The following is a 10,332-nucleotide window of genomic DNA, read 5'->3' on the forward strand; positions in this document are numbered from 1 at the left end:
AAAACTTGACTAAGTAAAAGGATTCTTTTTTTGTCTCTTTCTTTAGAGCAATGAGGTAAAGGCAGAGAAGGCGATTTGTGCTATTGGTAGATGGAGGTGTTGGGTACGTCTTTCTAATGATGTATGGGGTACTAAAGGACAGTTTCAGTTACTCTAGCTTACTAATCCAGGTGGGAGAACTGAAGTGCGCGCACATGGAATGGGCTATATATTGTAATTAAAGTCTAGAAGTGGGAGTGAAGGAACTAGTAGTGAAGCATCCCAGGTAATACCTATTGTAGATGGCGACATGCAGTAGGTGCATGCTCGTGCGGGTCTCGGCTGATAAAGTGGGAGCAACAAGAATGAGACTGAATGGAGGCGATCAGATTGGATATTCCTGCGTCATCAGTTCATTAGTATGACCGCACGGGACAGCACTAACACGCTGGAGCGTGCTAAGATCTGGCTGCTACACTACTGCAGCCGCTTCATATCCTGCGTGGTAAAGCGTTCCATAGGGTAACTATGGAAGATCTTAGATACAACTGTAGAGTTTAATAGTTTGTAAAATAACTTTAATTCAACTTAATGCTGCCACTTATCTCCTTATATACTTTCTGAACTACTGGATGAAGTAGCATGAAGCCCTCAAGCATGTTTAAAGTACATTATCTCTCTGGCAGGACATAACCCACTCTAGTAGTAACCCACTGTGGTAGGACACAACCCATTCTGGCAGGACTTAACCCCCTGTGGCAGGGCATAAACCACTCTGGCAGTTCGCAAACCCTTTGTGGGTGTACACGACCTTTTCTGTTGTTACAAAAACCCTTTCTAACTGTATAGGACTCTCTCAGTCAGTGCACAAACCCTTTCTGACAATACACGCCTCACTCTGTCAGTACACAAATCCTTTTTAACTGTACACAAGCCTCTCTGTCGGTGCACAAATCCTTTCTGACAATACTCAAACCCTTTTTGGCTGTTAATAACCGATGTGACTGTACACTACCCTCTCAATCAGTATACAAACCCTTTCTGACAATACACGACTCTCTCTGTCAGTACACAAACCCTTTTTAACTGTTCACAAGCCTCTCTGTCAGTGCACAAACCTTTTTTGACAATACTCAAACCCTTTTTGGCTCTTAATAACCTCTGTGGCTGTACACTATTCTCTCAGTCAGTATACAAACCATTTCTGGCAATACACGACTCTCTCTGTCAGTACACAAACCCTTTTTAACTGTACACGACTCTCTCTGTTAGTACACAAACCTTTTCTAACAGTACACGACTCTCTCTGTCAGTACACAAACTCTTTCTAACTGTACATGACTCTCTCTGTCAGTGCACAAACTCTTTCTAACTGTACATGACTCTCTCTGTCAGTGCACAATCTCTTTCTAACTGCACATGACTCTCTCTGTCAGTGCACAAACTCTTTCTAACTGTACATGACTCTCTCTGTCAGTGCACAAACTCTTTCTAACTGTACATGACTCTCTCTGTCAGTGCACAAACTCTTTCTAACTGTACATGACTCTCTCTGTCAGTGCACAAACTCTTTCTAACTGTACATGACTCTCTCTGTCAGTGCACAAACTCTTTCTAACTGTACATGACTCTCTCTGTCAGTGCACAAACCTTTTCTGTAGAAAAAAACTTTCTTTAAAATACTGCTATAAAGTTGAAAAGAAATTACCCACTTTATGTAAATTACTTGGACAAATAAAGGTTATGCAACATTCAGTTTTCAGTTTGAAGAAATCTGTGTTTATTCATTTTTTAATTCATCACAAAAAAAAAATTACGAACCTTCCCCTATAATGCTCTATAATGGTGAAAAGACCTGATAAAAATAAATTAAAATCATCAAAGTTCGGTTATGATAGTATAAGTGAAATATTTTATTTCCTGGAGCGCCATCGGACAGCACGTCAGCTCAGGAGTGTAACATTTACATCGTATACTCCTCTTTTACACCTCCAGTAATGGGAGATATTGTCATCCAGCAATATCGGTGAAACGAAACAGTGGTTTCTACAGATTTAGCTGCCGATGCCCTTTCTATCAGCGTTTGCATTTATTTTGCGTCCAACTAATAAATTAGGTATATTTATTTCATACTCATAGATTTCTCTAAAATTTATCTAGACTAATTCATTTTAGGAAGGTTATCGATTTGGTATTAAGTAGATATCCTTGCAAAGTTAAATTTCGGCTATAGAATTAAATATGTCCCTAATGTTCGGAGTTTGAAGTATCTCAAGAATTGTAAGAAAAAGTTTTAGATGTTCACGCCAGTTTTGCCAATCTCCTGGGATCAATACTGTACCATCTTTTTTTTTTTGTGACCATCTCTCCGAGGATGTTACTGTAATTTTTCTCGTAAAAATAAACCTTTATGAAATTTGAAGAAAGAGACTATTTTAAATTAAACAAAACAAAATATTTGAGGCAATGCACTTAGAAAGTGTTTTTTTTTTTATATTTAATTGACATTGGTAGAGAAGGTTGTTTTTTGTTCGAATGCGTAGTCCGCATAATACAGACGTAATGAGACAGTGGGCGAGGGTAGATACAATCGTCAAACGTTAGGTACAACGTGGGTTGGTTAAAACGTTTCCTTTTCGTTTTATTGTAACCACAAAGGAGTTTGAGAAAACATCAACACAATTACAGCCAGTTTTTCAATACATATATATACCGAACGCATTAAATCCCTAATCACAGATGTGAAGATTAGCAATAAGCTTCTTTGTACTCAATAAGTTTACTGAGACTCGTTGAAACGCGGTTAAAGTTGCAAACTAAAAAAAGAATGTGAACAAAATTGAGCATTTAAAGGACGATAATTTTCTTGACTGTCGACGCCTGGTTTTACAGTAAATAAAAGTATGCAATAAGAGTTAACATTAGCAACTATTCACTGGCTGCTCCTGAACTACCCACTGATCGTCATTTCTGCGCTTCTGTTCTACTTCTTCTTTTTTATTATTGTTGTTTCGGATCATGAATTTAAATTTGAAACCGGTTTCTTCCATGGAATAAGAAGACAAGTTGCGAGAGCTGATTCAGCTGAAAAAGAAAGGAAACATTTTATTCAGTGACAGTTATTAAACAAATACTCATTGAATTTGTAATTACTTTTAAGAACATTTAAATTTAATCTCGCGAGATTAGAGAGGTTTTATTTTTACAATTTATGTTATAAATGTTTTTAAAATTATTTTGGGCAAAAAAAAAACAACACTCGTTCGACTGCTTCAAATCTCTTATTCTTTCTTACTTAATTCCTGCTAATTACTAAAAATTATTGATTGCAGGTAATGAGGCTGTTCGATGCACTTAATTGAACGCTTTAGATGGAAATTTAACTTCCTTAACAAGTACATTCCGATCAAAATGTTTACAAATAAAAGCTCTAGATCTATGTGCATGCAATGAGCTTACCAAGATACTGAAAATCCTGTGTCATGCGCATTCACAAATAGGCTATTAGTAGTAAAACCCTTTTTTTTTTTAATTCAAAGGACTCAAAATGTAGGTTTCAATAATTATTGTAAGATTTATGCGTTCAGAAAAAAAACATAGGCAGTGGATTTAGCCACTTCTTCAGGGTACTTGGCGTCTCTGCGGGTATCCCAGCCCTTACAACATGAACATGAGCAACATATACTGTTTCACCCCAATACAGTACACATAGGGCATAGTCATTTGTACAAGGTGGGGGCTTATTAGCTCGGAACCTTTGTGCAGATTGTGTTAGGATGAGGTGTGGAAACGGCCTCTCACTAGCTGTTCGATTACGCTATGAAACCTTTGGATCTTTGAGCCCAAAGGAGATAGTAGCGCAAAAAGAACTAGTAGGGAAAGTCCTTCGCCTCTTTAGTAGGGGAGGTTTCTTCTACTAGACAAGATCCAAAGAGGATGGCACAATAAGCCTCTTTTGGCTGCGGTACTGTGGGGCATAGGTCCCACCCCGATAATCTAATCTTAATCTTAATCTTACTTCATTGACTACTCCCTCTTTGAAGTCACTAAAGGTGATTGACTTAGCTGCCGGACAATCGTGACAAGAATGGTATTTCAGATCTAACAGAAGGAGACGAGAGGTGCTAATACTCTGATAGTTGATATGCCCGAACAATTTTTTTTTGGGGGGGCGCTAATGACTGCTGAGGTCATTAGCGCCCCTAATCGTTTTAAGCTTCTCTCTTCTTTTATCCACTCGAGCTGGGTCGGCACGCGGTTCTTTCGGGCTTCCACATACGGCACCTTGCCCAGCAAGGTAGGGTGGAGCCCAGGTATGTTTGAGTATATATCCAACTCATCCCCTCTTATCTCATCGATCCAGTCTTCGAGGGGGAGAGTGGAATATATTTGTGCCTTCCCCTATCTACATCAACTTAAGATATTAAATCAAGACCAAAAGTGTTTTATTGCCGATTATAACTTAGTACTAGACCTAATCTACCACAAGGAGGCTATTTTCCCTAGAACTATAATAATGTGCAGTACTTTTAACAAATTTTCCTGCATTCTAGAATAAATTTAGTCTAAAAATTAACCTAGAGGGGTTGAAATACTTCTATAAAATGTCTTTCAACCCCGGACTATGATCTATCCTAAAAAAATAATAATTTGTTCTTGGAAGAATTGATAAAGAAACAGGAATAACATTTATTTAAAATAAATGAAGTTAATGGAATAAAGTTGTACTTTTAATGGTAGCCTCCAGGGAATTCCAGAAATGTGCGGACAGACAAGCGGTATGAGAGACGTTGCCGCAAATGCGGCGGAAAAACAGGAAATCGATCATTTTTCCTCTATCATTTTACTACGCTTCGATGAAGTCGAGTATTCGATGAAGTTATGATCCACAAAGATATACTGGACCATTTTTTTACAAATTATTTTCCTTTCTAAGTGGGTTTTTAACTTCTGCGTCGATAATGTCACAAAAGAAAACCATTCAAAGCGTATTTTTACTAAGACGAGGCATGCCTAAGATCTTTTCCTGTTACATTTTATTATCAGAAACCCTTCTTATCGAGCTCCTTTTCGTCTAATATCAACCATTTGGTGGTCTGTCAATTATTCGTTCCAGGAGTATCTATTCCTATGTCTAGTTTATGGATTCCATAGTAGTAGTTTGGAAACGTAAAATTCAAGGTCCTTTAGTAGCAATTCAACGCTAGGCTTAGATGGACATGTTTGATCTCATCTTAAATTATTGGAAAATAGATTTAAAAAATTGTTTTACTCAAACGAGTCCAACGATAAAACTGCTAAGTTCAGTAGGTGTTCACTGTTTATCGATGAACAGATCGATTTCACAGGGCTGTCAGTTAATTTCGTTAATTGAACTAGTGACGTTAGGAATTTGCAATCAATAGTTTTCACTTAAAACTATCTGCTAAATTAATTACATTCTACACGTCGAAAGAGATTGAACTAAAGCCATTAGCGAACCGTCTTATAATTAATTCTCTCGCCACATTAATATAATTCTACGAATGGCATATACATATATTTGCAAATTAGTATCAGCAAACTTATCAGAAACATTATTACAATAACTAGTAAACCGAATAAAGGCCCAGTTCATGAGTAAATGATTTAGAAAAATGCGTTATTGTTTTGATAGAGTACGCATTGCGGTTGCTATAGATCTATACCGGGTGAGAATTTCTAAGCTACAAAATCTTACTTCAATTTGAGAATCACTGTAACCTCCATCTCAATAAAGTAGATCTCATAATGTTAATAATTCTCTGTCTATATTAGATAGAATGTATTAGCTTAGATAAATTCATAATATTTAGATATTTAGTTAAATTCATTTCTTTTCAAGTTATAAGAATTCTTTCTGAAATAAGATTGGGTGGCCCTTATGTTATTAAATTTAAATTCAATAATGTAATTTATACAATCAAACCAGAAGATAATTGTTTAATGTGTAATAAGAACGAGCCGGAAACATTAATGTTTATCAGCTGCCCAGTCTATGAAAGTTTTAGAATCCCACTCTATATAAAGAAATATAATAAACCTAAAGAAGGTAACTTTTGTAAATTAATTAATAATTTTGAAGAGAAAAATATGTACGCAATTTTTAATTGTTTAAAGCTAAGATCTTACACTTTACAAAGTTTATAAAGTGAAAATGAACTTGAACTACTTTGTAACAGATACATTGTATCTCTACACAAATAAAGTTTGATTTGATTTTATATAAGAAGGTTATTTTCATTATGAGGCATGCCTTAAGGTTACATTTTTCTGGTTTCTGATTTAAGTCAACATCAGCATGCAAAAGCTTTATTTATGAAACCAAGGAAAGCTTTACTCGTAGATCTCTTTCGGTTGCATTTTATTGTATTGAAACCCACTTTATCGATGTCTTGATCAGATAATATCAGCAAGCAATAAATCTGTTTTACGGTACAGATCTCGGCTAATGTAAAGAATAGCGCCCGGAGGTCTGTTTATTTTTGGTGCATGCGCAGTACAGCACAGTTACCGTTGACTTTTTAAACTACTTCCCGCCAATGTTCAATATATTCTTTTTAAATTTCTCAACTTCCCGCCAATGTGCTGTATATAATTTTTTTGAATTTCTTAGCTATTTATGTTGAGCGCGCATGCGCAGTACACTTACTGCATAGTAACTGCTTCTTTTTCAACGTATTATCAGTTCCCGCTAGTGCCAGTGTGTAACTTTAGGTTCCTTTTTTTTGAAACTTCATAAAAGATGAGCGTTTTGAATTTACAGTTTTTCTTTAATTTAAAGCATGAATGTAGTCTGAGGGAGGATGAAGAGATGAAAGTTTTATCATTTTGAATAAGTGTTGGTTTAATTAGTAATAGATATGTAGGTCCGAAGTGTGGAAGTGAGATAAGTATGAAAAGCAGTCATTTTTCCATGGGCGATCAAATGAGAGCATTTTTTAAGGGAGTGAATAAAGTGTAGAAACAGAAGGATAGGGATTGCATTGAATAAGGTAGGCTTCTTTTCTTTTGTTTTCCATGTATCTGAATTACAAATTAGAGTTGTGTGTTAGTGGATTAGTTGGGCAGTGAGGGGGTGTGGGGGGCGAAGCCCCCCATAAAAACAAAAATAGATCAGGGGGAGTGGGGGCAAAGCAAAAATGTTTAATGATCTTGAATTAATAATTCGAAGTGATTCTGATTCGCTGTTACCATATAACCCGCCAGATTTAAATGTAAATATAAAATAAAAAAATATCTTTATATTTACATTTGAATTTGGCGGGTTGTATGGTAACAGCGAATTAGAATCACTTCGAATTAGGCCACACCTCCGGGCGCTATTCTTTACATTTACCCAGATCTCTCGCAGAATGTGAGTAAAATTTAAAAAAATATGGTAAATCAATTAGTTTTAAAAAGCGACCATATTCATTCAATTAGCCCAAGAACTGAATAATAAGCTTACTTACTTGGTTTGAGTAATTATACTTGTAGATCTATAATTCGAACTAAAACTCACAATGTTTGACTTCCAATATGCTTTGCAACAAACTTCCAAATAGACATTTCTTTATTATTTCATTTTTGTTTTTTGTTTTGTTGAATCTAGTGTTTTCTGTTTTGCGTAGGAAGTAGAATTAAAAGGTTCAGAATTTCACTTCTATAAATAACACTTTATTTGGTAAAACTGACATCCATTCCTCTTCAACTTTATATACTTTCTAAAATGATTTACAAATTGAAACGGAAATTAATTCGAAGCTCCCAAATTTATAGATATATATTACATATAATTTAATGGCGGCGTTGCATCCCTTAAAAGGTAGGCGTTTAATATAGTGTTTTTGTTGCTGTGATTTAGTTGAAAACATAATATGAAAATTTTACAGACAATAACCTAAATGAATGATTTAACAAAAAAAAGAGTATATTCTGGCCTCTGTCAATCGGTAAAACAATTTAGCGATTTTACATTAACACACATTAATATATGTACATACATCACCTTATGGGTATGTTGTTTGTTGTCACGTTAAACCAAAAAAAGGCTAATAAATGATAAGAGAAGAAGTAAACAATAATTCTGTACTTTAAATATTTATTTATTTATTGATAACTGTTTAAATACAAGTGTATATAACAGTGAAATTTGACCCAACAAAAGAAATAAACTAAAACTGTATAAATTATAAACATAAAGAATAAGTACATAACTTTTATAAATATAATAGAAAATTCCATATAATATTATAATCTCATTTTTTCTTTCTCACTCTCCTCTCTTTCTAATATATAAACAAATAAACATAATATACAATTCTGGGTTAAACTAAAACTAGGAACTAAGAATAAATAAAAGAAAAGTTACAAATTATGTATATAAAAAAAAAAAAATAAAAAAAATAGCACACTCTTGGATAACTAGTACATAATATTAAATTTTTGCTTATTTAACTAATTTGGAGAGAATCCCTTAAGTGGAGAGCTTGTACAGTAAAATAAAAGATATTACTAATTTTTTCTAAAGTGTCCACTGTTAACAATATCAAAAAAGGCTCACCACAACCAATTATATATCTATTTATATATTTCTCCCGAAGGGAGTTAAGAGATGGGCACGCTAGAAAGAAGTGGACTAAATCATCTGATTCCAGGTTACATAATATACATTTCCTTTTTATGTCAAATTTAAATTTATGCCCTTGTATGCAGATAGATGGATATTTTTTCGAGGCCAGACGAATTTGGGCTATTAACTTGATTTTATTAATGTGAACTTTATTTGCAAGATATGTGCTTTCTGCGGTTAATGGAGGTAAACTATTTTTAAAATAAAGGTTGTAGGAGGAGGTCAGCGCTTTGTCTATATCTACACTTATACAGTTATTATTAAATCTCGTCAATAAATTTTTGAATTGTTCTTTTAACAAATTAGAATTCTGTGCTATCCAAAGATCCTGTGCCCCAATAGTTGTTAAAGAGCTGTACAAAAACTTAGCCCAATTATATGGTACATTTTTACTTTGCATTAAAGCAATCAGTCTTGCAAAACATAATCTCAAGTCGCTCTCCTCAGGTTCCATTAGTAATTTGAGCCACCATTTCAAAGCTCTTTTAAATACAATAGACTTCAAATGTACCTGACAAGTTTCTAACCTAATATAGAGATCGGGGGTATGAAGCGGCAAATTTAATAATAGCTTAAAAAATCTAATTTGAATTTTTTCAATAATATCCGTGTAAGGGAGAGCCCATACTTCAGAACAATATAGTGAAACTGATGAAACAAGAGAATTGAATAGCAAAATTTTTGGTTTCCATGTATTGCACTTACATTTCGCTAGAACTTTCAAAACCTGTGGGATAGCGACTTTACTTTTAGCAGCAAAATATTCCGATGCCCGGCGAAACTTGCCGCTGGACGAAAATGGAACCCCTAAATAAACAAAGGAAGATTTTAATTGTACCAATTCTTTATTATAGTATAAAGCTTTAATATTTTTTATTGAGCCCGTTTTACTGAAAGGTACCACAACAGTTTTTGAGATATTTACCTCGAGACAGTTCTCATCGCAATATTTTTGTAAAACATTAAGTTTATATTGGGTATCCCTCCAGGACGAACCTAAGATAACTATGTCGTCCGCATAAAGGAGCATTAATAACTCTTTATTTGTCTTAATATTGACTCCCCTCACGCCGTTATCCTCAAAAAATTTGACTATATCACTTAAAAACAGTGAGAACAGCAGAGGGCTCAATACTTCCCCTTGTAACACACCTCGCGTTATCTCAATTTCTTTGGATTTCATCCCTCCCTCTATTATAGTCATTTTCGCCTCATCGTACAACTTTTTTAAAACCCTTATGAATTTCGGACTAACACCTATGTTAAACATTTTGAACCATAATTTTTCATGATTTAACGAATCAAATGCTCTTCGAAAGTCTACGAATACCGCAAATATTTTACTTTTTTCTAGTCTCAAGTTTATATTAATAATAGAACTCAAAATAAATACCGCATCACGGCACCCTCTCTCTTTTCTAAAACCTAACTGTTCCTTAGGTATGATCCTATACTTTTCTGCCCAGCAAGATAATCTCATATTCAAAATATTAGTAAAAACCTTAGTAATCGTGTTAACTAATGAAATTGGCCTATAATTTATTGGGTTTAGTCGATCACCTTTTTTAAACAATAGCTTGGTATTAACTTTATTCCATTCGGAAGGGATAATTTCCCTTGACCAAATTATATTCAACATATTCAACATATAGTGAACCCACGCAGATGGTAAAGTTTTTAAAAATTCATTTTTAATGAGATCTGGTCCGGTAGCTTTATTC

At 34.4% G+C, this 10,332-nt stretch overlaps 1 long non-coding RNA gene across 1 annotated transcript; it reads right to left on the minus strand.

The window, feature by feature from the left end:
* Window positions 1-3,019: 3,019 nt before the first annotated feature.
* Window positions 3,020-8,664, minus strand: LOC141452445 (uncharacterized). Its single transcript, XR_012457411.1, has 3 exons — window positions 7,988-8,664; window positions 7,452-7,703; window positions 3,020-3,063 (listed from the first exon to the last, which is right to left on the minus strand). It is a non-coding gene; the product is annotated as an uncharacterized lncRNA (long non-coding RNA).
* Window positions 8,665-10,332: the final 1,668 nt, after the last annotated feature.

The sequence above is a fragment of the Rhodnius prolixus genome, unplaced genomic scaffold (assembly GCF_049639745.1).
Source record: "Rhodnius prolixus isolate KJV_2025 unplaced genomic scaffold, Rpr scaffold_3, whole genome shotgun sequence".
NCBI classification, from domain to species: Eukaryota; Metazoa; Arthropoda; class Insecta; order Hemiptera; family Reduviidae; genus Rhodnius; species Rhodnius prolixus.